Below are 18,865 nucleotides of genomic sequence, written 5' to 3'. Positions count from 1 at the left end.
AACTACTAAGTCATGTATGACAACATGTGGATGTGGATATGTGTGTAAATATGTACATTTGGCTTTTTATAAAAGTTAATTGTTTACAAGAGGTGTGACTTTTTATTTAGAAATCATAGTTGGTTTACTCTTTTTTATTTTTATTTTTGCCAGTCCTGGGGCTTGAACTCAGGGAGGGTCTGGGCGCTGTCCCTGAGCTTCTTTTGCTCAAGGCTAGCACTCTACCTCTTGCCACTTGTGGCCTTCTATTTATAGGGTACTGAGGAATTGAACCCAAGGCTTCCTGCATGCTAGGCAAGCACTCCACTAAGCCCCATTCCCTTGCCACATCTACTGTGACTCTTTGCTATTAATGGGCATAGAGGATATCGGGAGCCGGCAGTCATGACGTCATAGCTGCAGCTGGACCTGTTAAAGGTTTGTGTCTAGACTATGTATGTCCTGTTGAACATGCATGTGCTCCTCCAGAAAGTGAACAACCAATACAGCACAACCACAGACAGCTGCGACACACAGTAGCCCAAGAAAGGTCCCCAAGGCCTTGCTGGGGATTTGATGTCATGCTGAGCAATGCTTGCTGTCTAAAGAGTGATGGAAATGTTCTCTTTGCACTGTTCAGTGATGCAGGCATTGGTGTGAGGCACTCTGCAGCTGAGCACCTGACACATGGCTGGCCAATGAGACATTCGGGAACTGAATTATTACTATTTTTTTTGTGCTGGTCCTGGGGGCTTGAACTCAGGGCCTGCGCTGTCTCTCAACTTTTTTATTCAAGGCTAGCATTCTATTACTTGAGCCATAGCTCCACTTTCAGCTTTATCTGACTAGTTTGTTGGAGATAAAAATCCTGCAGCCTTTCCTGCCTGGCTAGCTTCAAATTACAATCCTCAGATCTCAGCCTCCTGAATAAATGGGATTACAGGTGTGAGCCACCAACACCCAGCCTCTAGTCTTAATTTCAAGCAAAATTTAAATAGGTACATCTGGCTACCATTTTGGAAGTGCACATAGATGCTGGCTTGAGGCAGATCTGAGGAGGGTCTTGAGTGGCTGGAGCACACTGGGACAGGGGTAGGGACTATTTATCTTCCAGTTTCAGAAGAAAGTGGGCAAAGGCTACCCTGTCACCTCTAGCAAGCTCAGGAAATAAGTGTCCTGCTAAGAGGCAGATAAGCTCCAGCTGGGTGGTGGTCTGTATAGGGGTGTAGGTGGTCTAATCAAAGGGTCCGTCCATCAGAAGAGCCACTTGGGTTGATAGTAGCCTCACCTGGGGACAGAACAGCCTTTCCCAGCCCTTTCCAAGGCCTATTCCTTACTAAGAAGAACCAGATTGGGGTGCTTAGCCTATTCTGGCTTCTATCAGGTTTTTTAGTGGATGGTGCTAGAATGGGCTGATGGGAGGGAAGAAGTGTAACCTAGAACAAACATTCCCCATTCTGTCCTTCAAATTGGTTACTGGTGGAAAGTAAACAGTGTTTTCTTTTTGTTTTTGTTTTGCCAGTCCTGGGGCTTGAACTCAGGGCCTGAATACTGTCCCTGGCTTCTTTTTGCTCAAGGCTGCTTTTTTTTTGCTCACAGCACCACTTCTGGCTTTTTCTGTTTATGTTGTACTGAGGAACTGAACCCAGGGTTTCATGTATGCTAGGCAAGCACTCTTACCACTAAGCCACATTCTCAGCCCAGGAAGCTTTTGCCCCTGCCAGGTGTAATGCCAGTTCTTAATGTAGGCACCACTCACTTCTCCATAATTTGAATACATAATATTTTCTTGGACCTTTGCACTAACCTTTTGCCACTTCTACTGGCTGTCACAAAGGCAAGGTGGGAATGGGGAGCTGGGGCACACTTTTTCCAGAGGTAAAAGTACTTGGCAGAGTGGAACTTAGCTTATCAGTCAAAGTCTAAGGCCAAGCTGGGTGGCTATGTGCTTTTCCTATTACCAAGAAGCTCTAAAAAGAAAAAAAAAAAGACTCATTTCTGCTGCATTTTTGGGGTTGGAGAATTGTAGAAGCAGTCCCCAGTTGCTCAGTGGTAAGATGGGTCTATAGAGTTTGCTGAGTTAATTCGCGGAGATAATGGGATCAGGACACACGGACTGAGTGGGAGAAGAGGGGTAGGCATCCAGCCTGCCATTCCTCACCCATGGAGATGACATCTGCAGGCTCAGTAGTAGAACACATCTCCACATCTGGCTGGCTAATGACAACATGGACCTCAAGTGATCACTTTGTACCAGGTACTGTGCCAAGCCCCCACACGCACTATTAACACTAGCAGCACCTCACTCCCATCCCCTTGTTTGCAGACCAGGAAACCAGTGCTCAGCAGGCCCATGGAGCTTGTCCAAGATGACTCAGCTCATCAGTATGGAGGCTGGATTATAACTCACATCTGTCCACAGAACCCAGGAAACTGAAGCCCTGGGAGGACATTTAGGAGAGCTAGCCAATTGGGCAGAGAAACGCAAGGTATTTGGGAACCTTGATGAAAGGCAGCAAATGCTGCTGCACTGCCCCTGCCATCAGCTCCCCACCCCCTCCTGACACTCCTAATAACACAGGCCCCAGGGCCCCAATGAGGTGGGGTTTGGCTTGGCCTCAAGAGAAGCACTGCTGCTCCTATGCCAGGGAGGCCACCTGCAGTTTCAAGAAGGTGGGGCCCCAGGGGACTGTGACAGTCAGGCTTGTAATTTGGCCTTAGAACAGAGGGCAGCTCAACCACACATATGTCTGCTCCAGAGGACTCTGGTCTGCTAGGCTTCAGCTCTAGAGATCAAAATTTGGGACTGATTGCCATGATGTTTCAGGTGGTATGTTTTCCTGCTGAACCAGACCCACTGTTGGATTCTGGGGTCCCTCAGAGGCCTGGACTCCAGATGACAAACTCTAAGAACCAGTCACAAGACTGGGGACAGATCTGCAGCGTTGGTGGGTTTAATTCCTAGTTTCTGGATCCCTGAGCAACTGTAGCAACCTGCCCTAATCTCAGGCAGTCCCCGCTCCCCCCTCCCAATCTGGCTAATTGCTTGGATTGGTCTGGGTCCCATCTCTGTCTCTATCTTTTCGTTAAGAACCAAGTGGTAGCTGGATGTCAGTGGCTTGTGTCTATAATCCTAGCTACTCAGGAGGCTGAGATCTGAGGAACACACACACACACACACACACACACACACACACAGCCATGAAGATATAGGGGTGGCCAACTCTTATCACTTTTCCCTTGTGGTGTCAACCCTGATTCTGCAGGGCAGGAATGGCAAATGCTTCTAAAGCAGTTAAAAATAGTCAGCTGTACCTTTGCTCAGAGAGGTGAATCCATGTATCAAGTCAACTCAAAGCACAGAAGCAAAGCCCAGGTGTTTGGGGAGAAGCATATGCCAGGCATCTCTGAAAAAGCTGAGATCATGGTGCAAGGGATCCAGTAGACCAGAATGGTTATCACTGTTCTAAAACCATGAGCAGTCTGGAAATCCTGTTATGTTGGCCCTATCAGAATGATGGGGGACTAGGGTGGAGGCTGGCTCTTCTGGACACCCAGAGCTCGTCTCTAAGTCCTCCAACTGGGCTTGTCAAGATGGGAAAAGAAGCTGGGCACTGATGGCTCACATCTGTAATCCTAGCTGCTCAGGAGGCTGAGATCTTTAGATTAAAGCCAGCCCAGGCAGGAAAGTCTGTGAGACTTTTTTTTTTTTTTGGCCAGTCCTGGGGCTTGGAATCAGGGCCTGAGCACTGTCCCTGGCTTCTTTTTGCTCAAGGCTAGCACTCTGCCACTTGAGCCACAGCGCCACTTCTGGCCATTTTCTGTATATGTGGTGCTGGGGAATCGAACCCAGGGCCTCATGTATATGAGGCAGGCACTCTTGCCACTAGGCCATATCCCCAGCCCATCTGTGAGACTCTTATCTCCGATTAACCACAAAAAGCTGAAGTGGAGCTGGGGCTTAAGTGGTAGAGTATTAGTGAGCAAAAGAAGCCCAAGGTCAGCATCCAGTCCCTAAATTCAAGCCTCAGGACTGGCACACACACACACACACACACACACACACACACACACACACACACACAACCTCAAGAAAAAGATAAAGAAAATGCTAAATGTCAGGGGACTGGGACAGTCAGAGTCATGGCAGAGTGGGCATTCCATGTTATGCTGGGGAGGAAAGAGAGGAGGGCTTGAGGAATACTGAACTTTCCAAGACTAGGACATCCTGGTATTTTGTTACTACCCTTCTGTCACAAAGTAGCAAGCAGCCAGAGTTCTTGGCCTAGGACACCATCTATCCTCAGCTGTTTTGGAGAGGAAGCACAACCTCAGGTGGAAATGAACGGACTCCATTTTCAGCATCTTGACATTCTAAAGCATATGCAGTGTGGGCTCTCATAGGTGAAGCCCTGCTACCTAGTGCTAATCCCGTCCTGGGTGGAAAACCTAAGCTCCCCAACCAAACCGGAAGCACCCTAGGGTTAAGCAATTGCTGTCCTCCACCACATTCTGGCAGCATTCAGTCTAAACTCATATTTGACCATAATAAGCTGATTGATAGGCAATAAATATCTTGTCCTCAGCACCTGCTCTGTGCAGCCCACCCTGACCTCAAGGCTGAGGGAGCAGGATGAGAGGAAAGCTTTGGATAGAATGGGCTGTGGCCAACCAGCACCCAGGGTCAAAGGCCGCTGTGTCATGTCATGTGGCCAACCTGCCTGTGTTCCTCAACAGGACTGAAGCTGGAAGGCTGAGTCATTCATGACTTTTATTAAAAAACATACACACAAGTTTAAAAAAAAAAGTCACCTAATTGTGCAAAGAGGAAGATATACAGATGAGGAAATAAAACATTTATGAAAGTCACCTGCAATAGAGAGGCTCTGATGTAAACATACTTTGTCACTTCCCCAGCATACAGCTGGGAGCTCCGGGCTATCCACACAGCTGATGGGTCAGCTGGGACACCTCTCACCCCTCCAGGTCTCCCCATTCACCCCCTCTTTCTTGCATCCAGGCATCCAAAGGTCTGGCTGGCTGTGCAGGCTGCTGGGATAATCTGGAGTAGACTGAAGCAAGGGATGGGTGCCACAAGCCTTTGGGGACTGAGTGTCCAATAGTCTGCTTTTTAACTTTTTGGTGTCATTTCTAGGGCTTGAACTCAAGGACCTAGGTGCTGTCCCTGAGCTTTTTTGCTCAAGGCTAATGCTCCATCACTTGAGCCACAGCTCTATTTCCAGCTTTAACTGGAGATAAGAGTCTCATGGACTTTCCTGCCTGAGCTGGCTCTGAACCATGATCCTCAGATCTCAGCCTCCTGAGTAGCTAGGATTACAAGCATAAGCCACCAGTGCCCAGCTGTCTGTCTGGAAATGAAGAGTTTCCCACAATTAGGACCTTTCACTGGGAGAAAAGGAAGTCCCAGGGAAACCAGAGCCTTGTCTAGCTCTTCTTGCTTTGCCAACAGGCTCTTCCAGCTGGGGTCCTGTATCTCTTAGGTTCTTACCAAGTAGCCCAGGGACAGAGATCTACCTGGGGCCTCACCTTTGAGGCCCAGAGAAGGACAAGAGAAAGGGGATGAGTGGATGTTGCCCCCAGACATAGGGGGCAGATGAACCCCAGCTATTAAGAGAGCCAGGGATGCATAGGAGGGGCTCCAATACATGGCAGGCTGCCTCTCCAGCTCTGGAGCTTCCCTAAGACTCTGAGTCCTCTAAGGACAGGTGAGGCCCTGGTCCCAGGGTATCTGGGTGTGAAGAACTGAGCTCTCTGGGTACCCACAGCCAGCAAGCACCCTTGCCCTGCCTTCTTCCATGTTCATACTTTCTGCCCAGCTCCCCTCTTTCAGGGACTAGGGAAAAGTCTGGGGCAGATTAAGCTAAATGAGGAGTAGGCAGATGGGAAGGATCTAGGTACAAAAGGCCCAAGTCATCCTGGATGAGCTTCTGTGAGGTTAACACCATCCCTTCCCCTCCCACGGTAACACAGCATTTGCAGTCCTTGGCTTCCCTCACTAAGGGATCCAGTTTGGCTCAGGAAAAGCTAGATATAAAAGGGGGTGAGGGAAACACATGAAGAAAAGTCATGGAATTAAATATCAGTTAGATCTGCATGAGGTGCTGGCGTGAAGCCATTAGCTTGTCATCAGCCTTAGTATTTCACCCTGTACAAAGTGGGTACGTAGCAGCGATTGTCTTATCTGCCCAGAGGGCATGGGGGCCTGGTAAGACATGAGAAGACACTGAACCATGCAGACAGATGCTGTCACTTGTAAACAGTAACGACTACAGGCCTCACATGCTTTCTGATGTGGGGGATGCTCATGGTGCCCTGTCGGGAAGGAAGGGTGAGTGCAGACTCATGAAAGCTGTCTCCTCCACAGGCAAGAGGATGCAGCCTGACTGGGAGAGCATAGGACTCAGCCACTGCCTCACGGCTCGCACCGGAAGCGTGAGAGCCACCCCTCATCCCCACAGGATGTCCTCCCAACCACTGCTGACAGGCTTTGCACGGTGTTTTGTTATAAGGAAAGGGTTTACTAGAGTTCCTTCTGCATTAAAAATAGTCTCTCCTCAGAAAACACTCCCGAGCTTACAGGGGAGAGGTCGAACTTGAAACTATACACAGTCTAGTCCAACCTAATGGATGGATATAAATATGTAACTTGGTATGGATTATATGATAGAAATATATCCTCCGGATGGAGGATTACAGGTGATTATATTTTCTTTGTATTGCTAGAGTTTAAAAATCCTAGCCAGGCTTCAGTGGCTCACGTTTGTAATCCTGGCTACTCTGGAGACTGAGATCTAAAGACTGTGATTAAAAGCCAACATGGACAGAAAAGTCTGTGAAACTCTTATTTCAATTAACCACAAAAAAAGCCAGAAGTGGAACTATGGCCCAAGTGGTAGAGTGCTAGCCTTGAGCAAAAAAGCTCAGATCAGTGCCCAGGTCCTGAGTTCAAGACCCAGGCAGGAATGGCACATATACAAGCAAATACTCTACAATGGCTAATAGTTGCTTTTTATAATAAGAGACAAATTTTACATAGTATACAACATAGCATATTAACATATATTTTTCACTGATTGTCATACATACTCAAAAAGTGCCGGGGTCACAAACAAGGCTTGAGAAGTCATTTGCCAGTGTCCCAGCCCTGGTCCTCTCTCTGTGTAACCATGGAGATACTCTTTTTTGACCTCTGCTTGCCTGGGAGATAAAATGCTGGACAAATTAAACCATTTGCCATTGCCTCATCCATGTTGTTCCACAGCCGGCTTCCAATGGCCAGACTAGGTGACCACTGCCCTCACCAGTCTGCCTCTCCCCAGCCGTGCCCTGGGAGTTCCTGCCTCTTGGCCTTTGCCTGCATTGCAGGGTGCACTTCTCAGAGCCCTGCCCTTCCTTGAAGAACAAAGCTTGGCCACGCCATGTCCAATCTGCTGGCCTGCATAGACTCCTGCTTCCCCCAAACTTGTGTCTAACAATAGCTACCCCTTACTGACCATTAACTACAGCTCATGTCACAAAAGTGCTTATATTTAACCCCAGGCCACCAGAGGCTTCACAAACTAAAATGCAACAGCAATTCTCTGGATTTATGCTGTAGGGTGGCCCTATTTTGTTCTTCTCCTGCCTCTGAGGGATGTATTTATCATCAACCCTACTTCACTGAAAATAACTAAGTTCTGAGATGAGTCGAGAGTACGTGGGACAGAGCTAGATAGCCATCCCTAGTCAGTTCACAAGCCAGAGTTTTTACTTGAATGGTGGTATCTTTACCACTTACATTCCAGCACCTGAAGGCAGAAAGGGTGTGTTCTGAGTTGAGCACACAAATGGAATCCAATGATGCCTGGCTGTGTGAGTGTTAATCCCAGTGAGTTTAATCAGGGTTTATCATTCCATTTCCCCAGAGTGTCTGGAAACTGGCAGGCAGTGACACGTCCATTTGTTCACAGTGGTATTCTAATACTTTGCAGTTTCTGGCACACAGTATGTGCTCATTAAATAACATGATTGATTGTCCATCCCAAATCAAAATAACAAAGTAAACAATACTATCTAACATTTATGGAGTGCTTACCCCCAGCCAGCTACCTGGCCAGGGCGGGGGGAGGGGGGAGGAGGGTTTCCAGGATTGTTGAGGGCAACAATACTGCTGACAAGGGCTACAATGTGGGGTTCAACACCCTAAATGGTGACTGACTTATATAAAGGCCATGAGAATACCATAGAAAGAAAGATGAGCACCAACCCTGAGGCCTCCTGAGGGCTGGAGGCCATGCCACACATCTTGAACACCCTGACTGCCAATGCAGGCATGCACACTGAGACTTCCCCCCTCATCCGAGGTTCTGCCTGTCCTGGCCACATCTAGATATTTTTGTCACCTCTTCAGGCTGCACAGCCAGTAGGCTTTTGAAGCCCAGAGGGTAAACAGCTGTTGGCCTTTAAAGACGTAAAGATGCCATTGGTGGATGCGTGCTTATGCAAAAGGTACTACCTGCACCCAATGAATCATCATTCACTAAGTACAAAGGAAGGAAATAGTATCATATGTGACTATGAGGATGAATCTTTACTTTTTTTGATGTATGTATGAAATTTTATTTATACGTATTACTAACCTTGAATATAACATTCATCATATAACCAAACCTATTAATAAATGGAATAGCTATTTTTTAAAGGCCATCAAGTTAACCTATAATAGAAAATAGCCCTTCAGATCTTCAAATCTTTAACTCTTTTGTTTTTCTTCTAAATCTGTTTTTTTTTTTTAAAGTTTTTGGTGGTATGGAGTATTGAATTGAGAGCCTGGCACTTGCTAAGTATGTACTCTATCACTTGAGCCTGTATACTCAGGCTTTTTTGGGGGGGGGGGCAGTCCTGGGGCTTGGACTCAGGGCCTGAGCACTGTCCCTGGCTTCTTTTTGCTCAAGGCTAGCACTCTGCCACTTGAGCCACAGCGCCACTTCTGGCCGTTTTCTGTATATGTGGTGCTGGGGAATTGAACCCAGGGCCTCATGTATATGAGGCAAGCACTCTTGCCACTAGGTCAGGCTTTTTTTTGAATAAGGATAGTTCTCAGACTATGATTCTCCTACTGCCAGGAATTATAGTCATATGCTACCACTTCTATTCTATCATTTTAAGGTAGTGTGTGTGTGTGTGTGTGTGTGTGTGTGTGTGTGTATACACGCCAGTCATAGAGCTTGAACTCAGGGCCTGGGCACTGTCCCTGAGCTGTTGCTCAAGGCTAGTATTCTACCACTTGAGCCACAGTGCCACTTCTGACCTTTTCTGTTTATGTGGTACTGAGGAATAAAACCTAGAGCTTCATGCATGCAAGGCGAGCACTCTACCACTAAGCTATATTCCCAGCCCTTACGGTAGTATTTTTAAGCCAAATGGCTTTATTTAGATCTGATTAGTGGTTATTCCCATAGGGTTACTTTTCAATGTAATTCTGAGTAGTTTGGACTATAATTGAAGAAAAGAAGAAGCAGTTGGGGTTGAAGAGAGAGGCCGAAGAGAAAGGGGGCTATGGAACACCAGGCCTTCCAGAAAAGTAGGAGACCCAGTGGGCCAGCAGGCTGCTAAACAGGCTTTACAGCACATACTTCGTGCTCATTTAGAAGCATTTGCTCACTTAATAGCATTTGTTAGCTGTCACTCCAGGCCTGATGCAAGTTAAGACTCTCCTCTGTGATTTCACAGGCTCCAGCATCATCAGCCATGGCGGAAGGCCATTTCTTCTTTGTATTCTGTCGGGACGAGGTGTCTTTAAAGCAGGAATCCTAAGATAGGAACTTGGCACTCTTTGGTGGCCAGGTGGGGCAGCATCCTGGGCAGGGTTTTTTTTTGCACAGGTCCTACTGCCCTTTCAAAGGTCCTGGAGTTCAGACAAGCCTTGGACATGGTTTCTTCCAGCCTTTGTTCCCAGTCATCTTCCCTGCCTGCAGTAAGGCGTCAAAGGTTTTCCTTCTTTCTGCATTCCATCACGATCTTTATCTTCCATCCTCTGCAGAGACAGCTGTGGTGCACCAGGCAGGTGGCACTCTGCAGTGCTGTTCCCAAAATGGTGTGGTGTGGGGAAGCCCGATGGGCTGCCCTGTCCATTCACTGCACTGTTCAGGGCTACAAGAGATTCACATACATGCATCCTTTATTTTTATCATGAAACAGTAGCATGTACACAAAAATATATTTCTTTTAACAAGAATATACACAAATATACTTTTGGGGGGCTGGGAATATGGCCTAGTGGCAAGAGTGCTTGCCTCATATACATGAAGCCCTGGGTTCGATTCCCCAGCACCATATATGTAGAAAATGGCCAGAAGTGGCACTGGGGCTCAAGTGGCAGAGTGCTAGCCTTGAGCAAAAAGAAGCCAGGGACAGTGCTCAGGCCCTGACTTCAAGCCCCAGGACTGGAAAAAAATCACAACAAAATACACATACACACACACACACACACACTCTTCTGGTTTAACAAACAATCATAAAGCAAATTTCTATATAACCACCACCCAGGTCAAGAGATAATACAAGACCAGCATTCTCCCAAATCCCACCATTCCCTCCTATAGTCATGATTACAGTGAAGATTGTAATGCTTAAGAACAATCCAGAGAATGATGAAAGGGTGACATGGATCAAGATGCATTGTACTTAAAATGTTAATTGAAACCTCTTTGCACAACTACTTCCAGATAACTTAAAAAACACAATAGTTTTTCCAGTTGTTAAACTTAGTGTGAAAGGGGCTACCAGTTGAACCACATCCTGACCCCCCTTTTTTGCTTTAGTTATTTTCCAAGGAGTATTCATACTTTTTGCCTGGGCAGGCCTTGAACAGTGATTTTCCTATCAATACTTCCTATGTAGCTGAGATTACAAACATGTATGTACCATAATATTTGGCCTGAAGGTATTCTTTTACTCATCATTATGTTGCTAAGGGTATTTGTTATTACAGTATTGTATCTAACAGAGCATCCACCATAAGTCACGTGGCTTCTCTGTTTGCAATGTGGGAATGCAGTGCTCTCTACTGCTGATGGACACTTTCTGGTGTTGGTGCACAGGCGTCACAGTGTGTCAAGAACAGATTATAAGAAGTGGGACTTCTGAGTTAGTGTGACTTTACCAGATCACTTGTATACTTTTTTTTTGGGGGGGGGGGTTGCCAGCCCTGGGGCTTGAACTCAGGACCTAGGCAGCAATATCCCTGCTACCACTTGAACCACACTTCTATTTCCAGTTTTTGTGGGGTTCTTTTCTCTCTCTCCCTCCCTCCCTCCCTTCTTCCTTCCTTCCTTCCTGTCTGTCTTTCTTCAGTAGTTTGTTGGAGATAAGAGTCTCATGGACTTTCCTACCTGGGCTGACTTCAAATCATGATCCTCAGATCTCAGCCTCCTAGGATTACAGGCATGAGCCACTGGTGTGCAGTCACTTATATACTTTTAATCCTGAAAATGCTCATCAGGGCAAGAGTCTTGTGGCTCCGTAAGTAGTGTTCCGAGTGAAGGAAATTAATATGCCTGCCTTTGTGTTGGAATATTCACCCTTTAGCCCTAGAACCTTGACCTGACCCTTCTGGCCCAGCCAGCCCTGTCCCCTCCAGCACCCACAGGCTAGAGGCCTCGGTAGCTGCACTGAGGTTCCTTTCTGGCCTCCTCAGGCTGGTGATACACAGTTATGTGAGGAGGGGAAGAGGTCCAGAAAGAGGAAGTGGAAACCAAATACAAAGGCCACAGCCAAGTCTGGTCTGCAAACCTCAATGTTTCAGCAGTATGCTCTGTGGCAGAAGAACGTGCAAAATACTGTGAGACATGCCTGGGGCTGGGGGCTCTGCATGGCCATGGTTGCCCTTTCAATGCAACAGGTGTGCAATTGGACCACTGTGCACCAGGTCCTCAGACATGCATCACTCCACTTGTGCGATCCTCATCCCGACCCGAGTCACAGCCCGCATCAGTGCAGCGCTTACACCATAGGCTCTGGACCCCCACTTAAATTGGGTGTAAAATGTGGTTTCACGACTTATTGGTGGTGCGACCTTGGGCTAGTCTGACTTCCTTTAGCTTCAGTTTCCTGATTCTTGAAATGGGGTTAACTGGCTCACAAGGCTGTTGAGAGAGCTTAAAGATGTAACATCTGGGAGGAACTTAGCTGACTTCCTGGTGCAGGAGCAGAATGAGCGAACTGAAATGAACATGACTGTGAAATTATAACTACTGTGAAGTCCAAGGTTGACAGCAGGGATACGGGGGTGAAGGGCTCATCCTGGAAAGCTAGGCCCAGGGCACTGGTCAGATGGACTCTGACTCAGGTGGTCCTGCCTGAGCCCTGCCTCATCCACCTTTGTCCAGAATGTTCTCCCTCTCTGTGGTCCTTCCGGGCAGTGATTTCTGACAGAGGAACTTGGCCTTTGCATATGTGGAAGCTGAGACCAACTTCAGGGCTGCCTTCTGGAGGCTGCATGGGCAGACAGTGGCAGTGGTCACCAAGGCAGTGAGGCCTTTTGTTAAGGTCACTGGAAGCCTTATTTGGCGACATGGGGCTGACCCTGCATTCACCTCTGAGAACCCTGGGAAACGCCAACCACAGATGTGAAATATGAACATCTCAAAACCACAAGTGCATTTCCTCTGAGAAAAGACAGCTCTCCTCCTTGCCAAGACCGCTCCCTGGACACTGTCGGGACAATAATGGCTCACTATCTCAAGAGAGAAGAGCCGGGGCAAGAGTCTGCTACAGACCAGTCTCGGGCAAGCCTGGATGCCAAGAGGGCAGAGACTGCGGCCCAGAGACCCAGGACCTGGCAAGGACCTCAAAGGCTTCTGTCCTCAACCTGGCTTAGGCCTCCCCTCTGCACCACCCCCCCCAAGGCCTGTTCCTGGCCTCACTTCCTGCAGCCTTGGGAAGCTGGCTGGTGTGAGGAAGACGCAGACCAGGAGGGAGGAAGTGGGCCTGTACCGGGGCTCTTACCATCTGCGCCGGCCACCACTTAGGTATAGCCAACAGCTCAAACGGTTAGTGGTTTCAGTTTGTCACCTCTCTTTGCTATATCTTCAAGCTTAACATTCAATAAGTAAAACTGTGGTCCCACCCAGATAAATGTGAGAGGACAGCAATAAAGTAACACACGGGTGGGGGTGGGGGTGTTATCTCTCACATCTGCATGGTTCTATTGGTCTGGGGGCTGGACTCCATCTCAAGGAGATCCTTATAGCCACCCCAGCTCAAGAAATAAGACCTACAGATGACAGGTGCTCCCCTATGTCAGGAACATGAATTCCATCACAGAATTCACTGTAATGGCTCCCATTTTAGAGAAGAGGAAAAGAATAAGGAAGATTCAGTTATTGACTCAGGGTTACACAACAGCAAATCAGAGCTGTTTTTTTTTTTTTTTTTTTTTTTTTTTTTAATCTCAGAAGGCTCGATTCCTAAGTTGCCCTTCAAGGTTCAGACACAAGACCAAGTTTCTTTCACAGGCATGCAAGTGGGCCGGAGCAGCTGACAAGAGTGTGTGGTCTTGGGGCTGGGAATATGGCCTAGTGGCAAGAGTACTTGCCTCGTATACATGAGGTCCTGGGTTCGATTCCTCAGCACCACATATACAGAAAATAAACAGAAGTGGCACTGTGGCTCAAGTGGCAGAGTGCTAGCCTTGAGCAAAAAGAAGCCAGGGACAGTGCTCACGCCCTGAGTTCACGGCCTAGGACTGGCCAAAAAAAAAAAAAAGTGTGTGGTCTGAAGTCAGGGTTACTTCCTCAGCCAGCATCTCATCTGCCACATCTGCCTCCCCTTTGATAAAAATCACTGTGGGGCTCCCCCCACCCCCAGCTTGTCCTCTTCGAATCCACAGGCAGAAAGTGGCCTTTCTTAGTGGCCCAGGGAGTCAAGTGTCCTTTAACTATCTGGAAAAGGTTACATGAAACCCACCTGGGCAGGAAGGGAGAAAAGCCAGGGCTTTGAAGGGAGTACCACGGGAGTCCCCCCCACCCCTCCCCGCCACAACTAAGCCCTCAGCCCTTAGAAAGGGGGCTAGGAACTGTGGGCAGCAGAGCTAGGGCATCTGTTCAAAGCATCCTCAAGGGAGGGGGCTTGGCTGGTCTGGGATGGATCCAGACCCCGAGGCCCCAGATACAGATCCCTTGCACTGTTCTTCTCTTGGGTGTTCAGGTCTGTGGTCACTTATAGGACAAATACTTTTTTGTTTATTTGTTTGTTTGTATCTATAGCATGCCAAGAACTATCCTAGACACTGAAAAAGGGTCTGGGGCCTCCTGGAAGTTTAGTTTGGTGAAGGAAGGCCGACATTGGGCGAATAATCACACAGATAGCTGACAGATATGGGGCTATGAGACAGTATGGGACTTGGGGGGTTTGAATCTAAGGAGCTGAGAAAGAAACGGGTGAGGCGAAGGACAGAGTGGAGTTAGCAGGTGGGGCAGTTTCTGGCTCTCTTCTACTGTACTCCTCTCACATTCCAGAGGTCCTGTCCAGGTTGCCCCAAAGCAGTGGCTGGGGCAGGGGTAGAGCTAGAGAAGGGAGGCCGGGGTTTCTGATCTTTGATTCCTAAATTGAAACTATCTGGGGGAAAAAAAAAACACACCAAAAACCCCCACAACTCTTTCTACATTGTGGGGTGTAGGCAGGGCAAGGCAGTGGTTTAAAATGCATTTGTCTAAACTAAACACTAGCCCAGTCCTTTCCTAATGTCCCACTGGCAAGAACATGAAACCAACTTTTCCTAGAGAGGAAACCCTCCCAGGGTGGACAGCAAGCAGTCCTGTGCCACAGCCCCTGCATGGCAGGCTGCAGACGGGATACTCCCCACCTTCACTGAGTACGCTTCTTGCTCCCCAAGGGATCTAGCTCCCCATCTCCCCCACAGAAAAGAAACCCTGGCACTTAGGACTGGAAGGCTGTGATTTCCAGTTTCAGTTTCCAGTATCAATGTAGAAGTGGCTCTGCCAACTTTCCGCTTCCCATGCGCCTAGGCCCAGAGGTGACGAAGGGTAGGAAGGAATGTCTCAGCCAGCACCTTGCTCCCTGTGGGGGCTCGCAAGGCAGGAGTGGGTAAAACTGTGTTTGCATGTGTGTGTGTGTGGGGGGGGGTCTCTGAGGTCATAGGTTAAACCCCTTTAGGACTGTGACCTGGCTGGTGGCCCACCCAGTGGCGTGGTCCTGACCTCAGAGACCATCAACACAGCCAGAGCACACACCGAAGGCATGGTCTAATACTTAGAAACCAGCACTTCTTTGCTCAGTTTCCCCTGCAGTTCTTAGGAAGTGGAGAACCCTAGAAAACCCAGGGTGCTGTATTCACATAGCTTATTTCTTCCTCAGGCTCCCTAAATTTCCCTTTAAGGTGCTAATATGTAACCAGTCTTAACAGGAACAAAAACATGAAAGAAAAATTCTATTGAGTCTTTAAGTCCTTGTCCTCTGTCCACTCTTGTATTTAGGTGCCATTTGTAGCCTAATTCTAAAAAGAATGGAGGACATTCCTTTCACCCTCCCATCTGTGAGTGCACCGGCCTGAGAGCCGTGTGGGGGCTGGGTCTTGCCATGCACCCTTGCCCCGGTTTGATCTTGGGGAGAGCAGGTGGACAGGTCCCCAATCAGCCTGGCAGATGTAGATCGCACCTAATCTCTAGGGCAAATTTGTTTTTTAGTGTTTCTAGTATCAGTTTTTGATCAATCATTAATCAAAACTGCAATAAAAAGATAATCTTCTTGGGACTGGGCTGTAAAGCTCCTGACTACAACATTAAATAAACTCTTCTGTGGAGGCCTCACAACCAAGGGAGAAGGGTGTGTGTCTGGCTGGATTTGGAAGCAAATGAAGGACTATCTCTAATGTTTGTAGGCACAAACATGAACTTCAGTCATCTGAGTACCTGTAGCCTCTTTTTTACCCCTCTGCCAATGTGGTTAGTGATGCCCTGGCTCCCAGAGCTGGTGGCAAAGCTAGAGAAGGAGGCTATAGCTGGGTCCAAGTGTGGGGTGCAGAGGGGAACCTCCAAGGGATGTGATAACTATGGCTTGGCTCTATGGGTCAGGCCTGTGAGACAGTAGAGGAATGACAGCCTCTAGGATCCAAAAGGCTTCCACCATAGAGGTCATGACTTCTGGCTGTTTGGCCCAATCTTGCTGACTTGTCACTGTGTGGTCCAGAGAAGGGCCTGGGGTGAGGAAGTGACACACTTCTCAAAGGAGGAACATAGAGGAAGGTCCTGAAGTACCTAGGGTGAATGGAGCAGGAGTAAGAGGTTGTGGGAGATAGACCTTCCCCTTGTGTTGGGGACTGTTTTGGTCTTGGTGGAAGAAGGGCACCAAGAGCGAGACGCTGCCCTTCCCCCAGCCCTGGGACAATGGGAGGGAGCCCCTCCCACCTTCAGGCCTCAACCGGAAGAGAAGCCCGCCCCCCCCCCCCCCCCCGCCCCTTGGGGGGCGAGCTCATGCGTGCCACCATGATGGTTGCCCGGCCCAGAAAGGAAGTTCCAGGATCACTTGAGTGACAGCACAGTCAGCCAGTCAGTCAGTCACCCCAAGTCCTTCCCCTTCCGCCATTGTCATTGTAATAAATTTCGCTGTCCCGCCCTCTGGGGGCTGAGACGCATCCCACCATAGCAGTGTGTCCCTGATGCCTTCTTTTCCACCCCCGCTCCTGGTAACATGTGAGGGGACTGGGGGGGAGGGGAGGCTTCAACCTTTCATCAACTTAGTGCAAGTCCATGAGAGTACGCCTTTGGCCTTCTGCCGGCAGAAGGCAAGGCCAAGTGCTCTTTCATAGATTTTAGGGTTCAAGCATTCTCCCCGGGAGATCGGGGAGAAAGGGATCGTTCAGATCCCAACACCCTTGGGGCAAGAGGTCACAGGCTCCTGATAGGCTCAAGAAGCAGGACCTAAAGGCTAGGCCAACAGGAGGCCCAAAAAACTGAGCCTAGTCCAGACCAAGAGGCTGAAAGAGAGTCCAGGGGCTGGGAATGTGGCTTAGTGGTAGAGTGCTTACCATGTATGCACGAAACCCTGGGTTCGATTCCTCAGTACCACATAAAGAGAAAAAGCCAGAAGTAGTGCTGTGGATCAAGTGGTAGAGTAAAAAGAAGCCAGGGACAGGGCTGGGGATATGGCCTGGTGGTAGAGTTCTTGCCTTGCAAACATGAAGCCCTGGGTTCGATTTCCCAGCACCACATATATAGAAAACGGCCAGAAGTGGCGCTGTGGCTCAAGTGGTAGAGTGCTAGCCTTGAGCAAAAAGAAGCCTGGGACAGGGCTCAGGTCTTGAGGCCAAGTCCCAGGACTGGCAAAAAAAGAGTCCAGAACATGGGCCATGTGGCCATAGCCAAGAAAGGCTGCATCTGTGAGGGGGTAAGGGACTCTCACTTCTCTCTTCAGCCCTTTCTCAAATTACTGGTCCACTCTGGATAGCACATTTTTAGACATATAACAGAAATTGGCATTTTTAGAGAAGCATACCCCATGGGGTACAGCAGAGTACAATCAGCTATTAGAAATCACTTGACGCCCAGAGCAGGGGTGGCCTAGCTCCGGGTGACTCCATAGGAGTCAGGAGCCAAAGGTGAGGAGACTCAAACACAAACACACATATCTCTGCACACACTTACACACACATACTACGCCACACCTACAGCCCCAGGGAACTTTGTCCCAGACCACTGTCTATTCTCTGAGCTCAAACTCTCCCACAAAAATACTCTACTATCTTATGAAGTTGCTTCTTACTTAACCTGTATTTTGATCTCCCCCCTACAGAGAAGACTAAGTTTATAGAGCTGGGGTGCAGTTCAGTGGTAGAATGAGTGGGCTAAATAAGTGAGTGGCTGATGAGGAGGTGAACCTTGGCTGTGAGCAGGAGACAGCATGGCAGAACTTCATGGGGAAGGCCGGGTTGAGAGGCATGACACAGACAATAGAGACAGGAGCATACAGAAGGCTGTAACATGGGAGGAGAACGCACAGGCCCTGAGAGGTTATGGCTGGTTATGACTACTAAATGGGATCCCTGAAGCAAAGGGGAGCTGGGATGCACTGTTAGTGGAAGAAATCCCTCTCTTTATCATGGACTCAGGTGGTCACCACAGAGAAAACAGAACCACCAACGAGCAGGGATGCAAAGCAACCGCAACTCTACATTGCTGGGGGGCTGGGGGAAGGTCCTGTTATTCCAGGTCCAAACAGCACTCTTGTCACTGGCTGGTATAAGCTGCCATTTGAGTCAGTAAGCACCCTCCCCCTGCTCCCCAAATCTTCACTTGGACTATTAGGCATGAGTATTCTGTACTCAAAGCAGTTTCCAAGATGGACCTGCACCCATAAGACATGTAAGACACATCGTAGAGTACCTTGGTACTCCAAGAATCCCAAATTATCAAGTGTTTTGGTGTGTGTGTGTGCGTGTGTGTGTGTGTGCACCAATTCTTGAAGTCAGGACCTGGTTGCTGTTTTCTGCTCAGGGCTAGTGCTCTTCCACTTGAGCAACAGCCCCCACTTCTGGCTTTTTTGCCGATTAATTGCAGCTAAGAGTCTCAATGACTTTCCTGACCAGGGTGGCTTTGAACTATCCTCAGATCTCAGCCTCTTGAGTAGCTAGGATTACAGGCATGAGCCACAGTCACCTGGTTCCAAATGGTCAAACTGGAAATGTATGGAAGAGGCACCATTCCCTGAGAGTGTCCCCTCCCACTGAGCACTGGGCACCACGGACAACTCCACCTCATTGTTCAGGCCCTCTGCCTGAAGGGCCTTTGTGCACATCCAGTCCAGGCACCAGTGTCCCAGCTGTAGGTGAGAGATACAACTCCACACAGAGCTCCTCACCAACCCTATA

The 18,865-nt window shown here is 48.6% G+C and overlaps 1 protein-coding gene across 1 annotated transcript in view; it reads right to left on the bottom strand.

The window, feature by feature from the left end:
* The window catches only part of Rad50 (RAD50 double strand break repair protein), a 161,459-nt gene that overhangs the window by 95,761 nt on the left and 46,833 nt on the right, over positions 1-18,865 (bottom strand). The gene's annotated exons all lie outside the window — the stretch shown is intronic.

This window comes from Perognathus longimembris, chromosome 25, assembly GCF_023159225.1.
Source record: "Perognathus longimembris pacificus isolate PPM17 chromosome 25, ASM2315922v1, whole genome shotgun sequence".
Lineage (NCBI taxonomy): Eukaryota > Metazoa > Chordata > Mammalia > Rodentia > Heteromyidae > Perognathus > Perognathus longimembris.
Note: the sequence above shows the minus strand (reverse complement) of the source record. Positions and strands in the feature narration are given on the sequence as shown.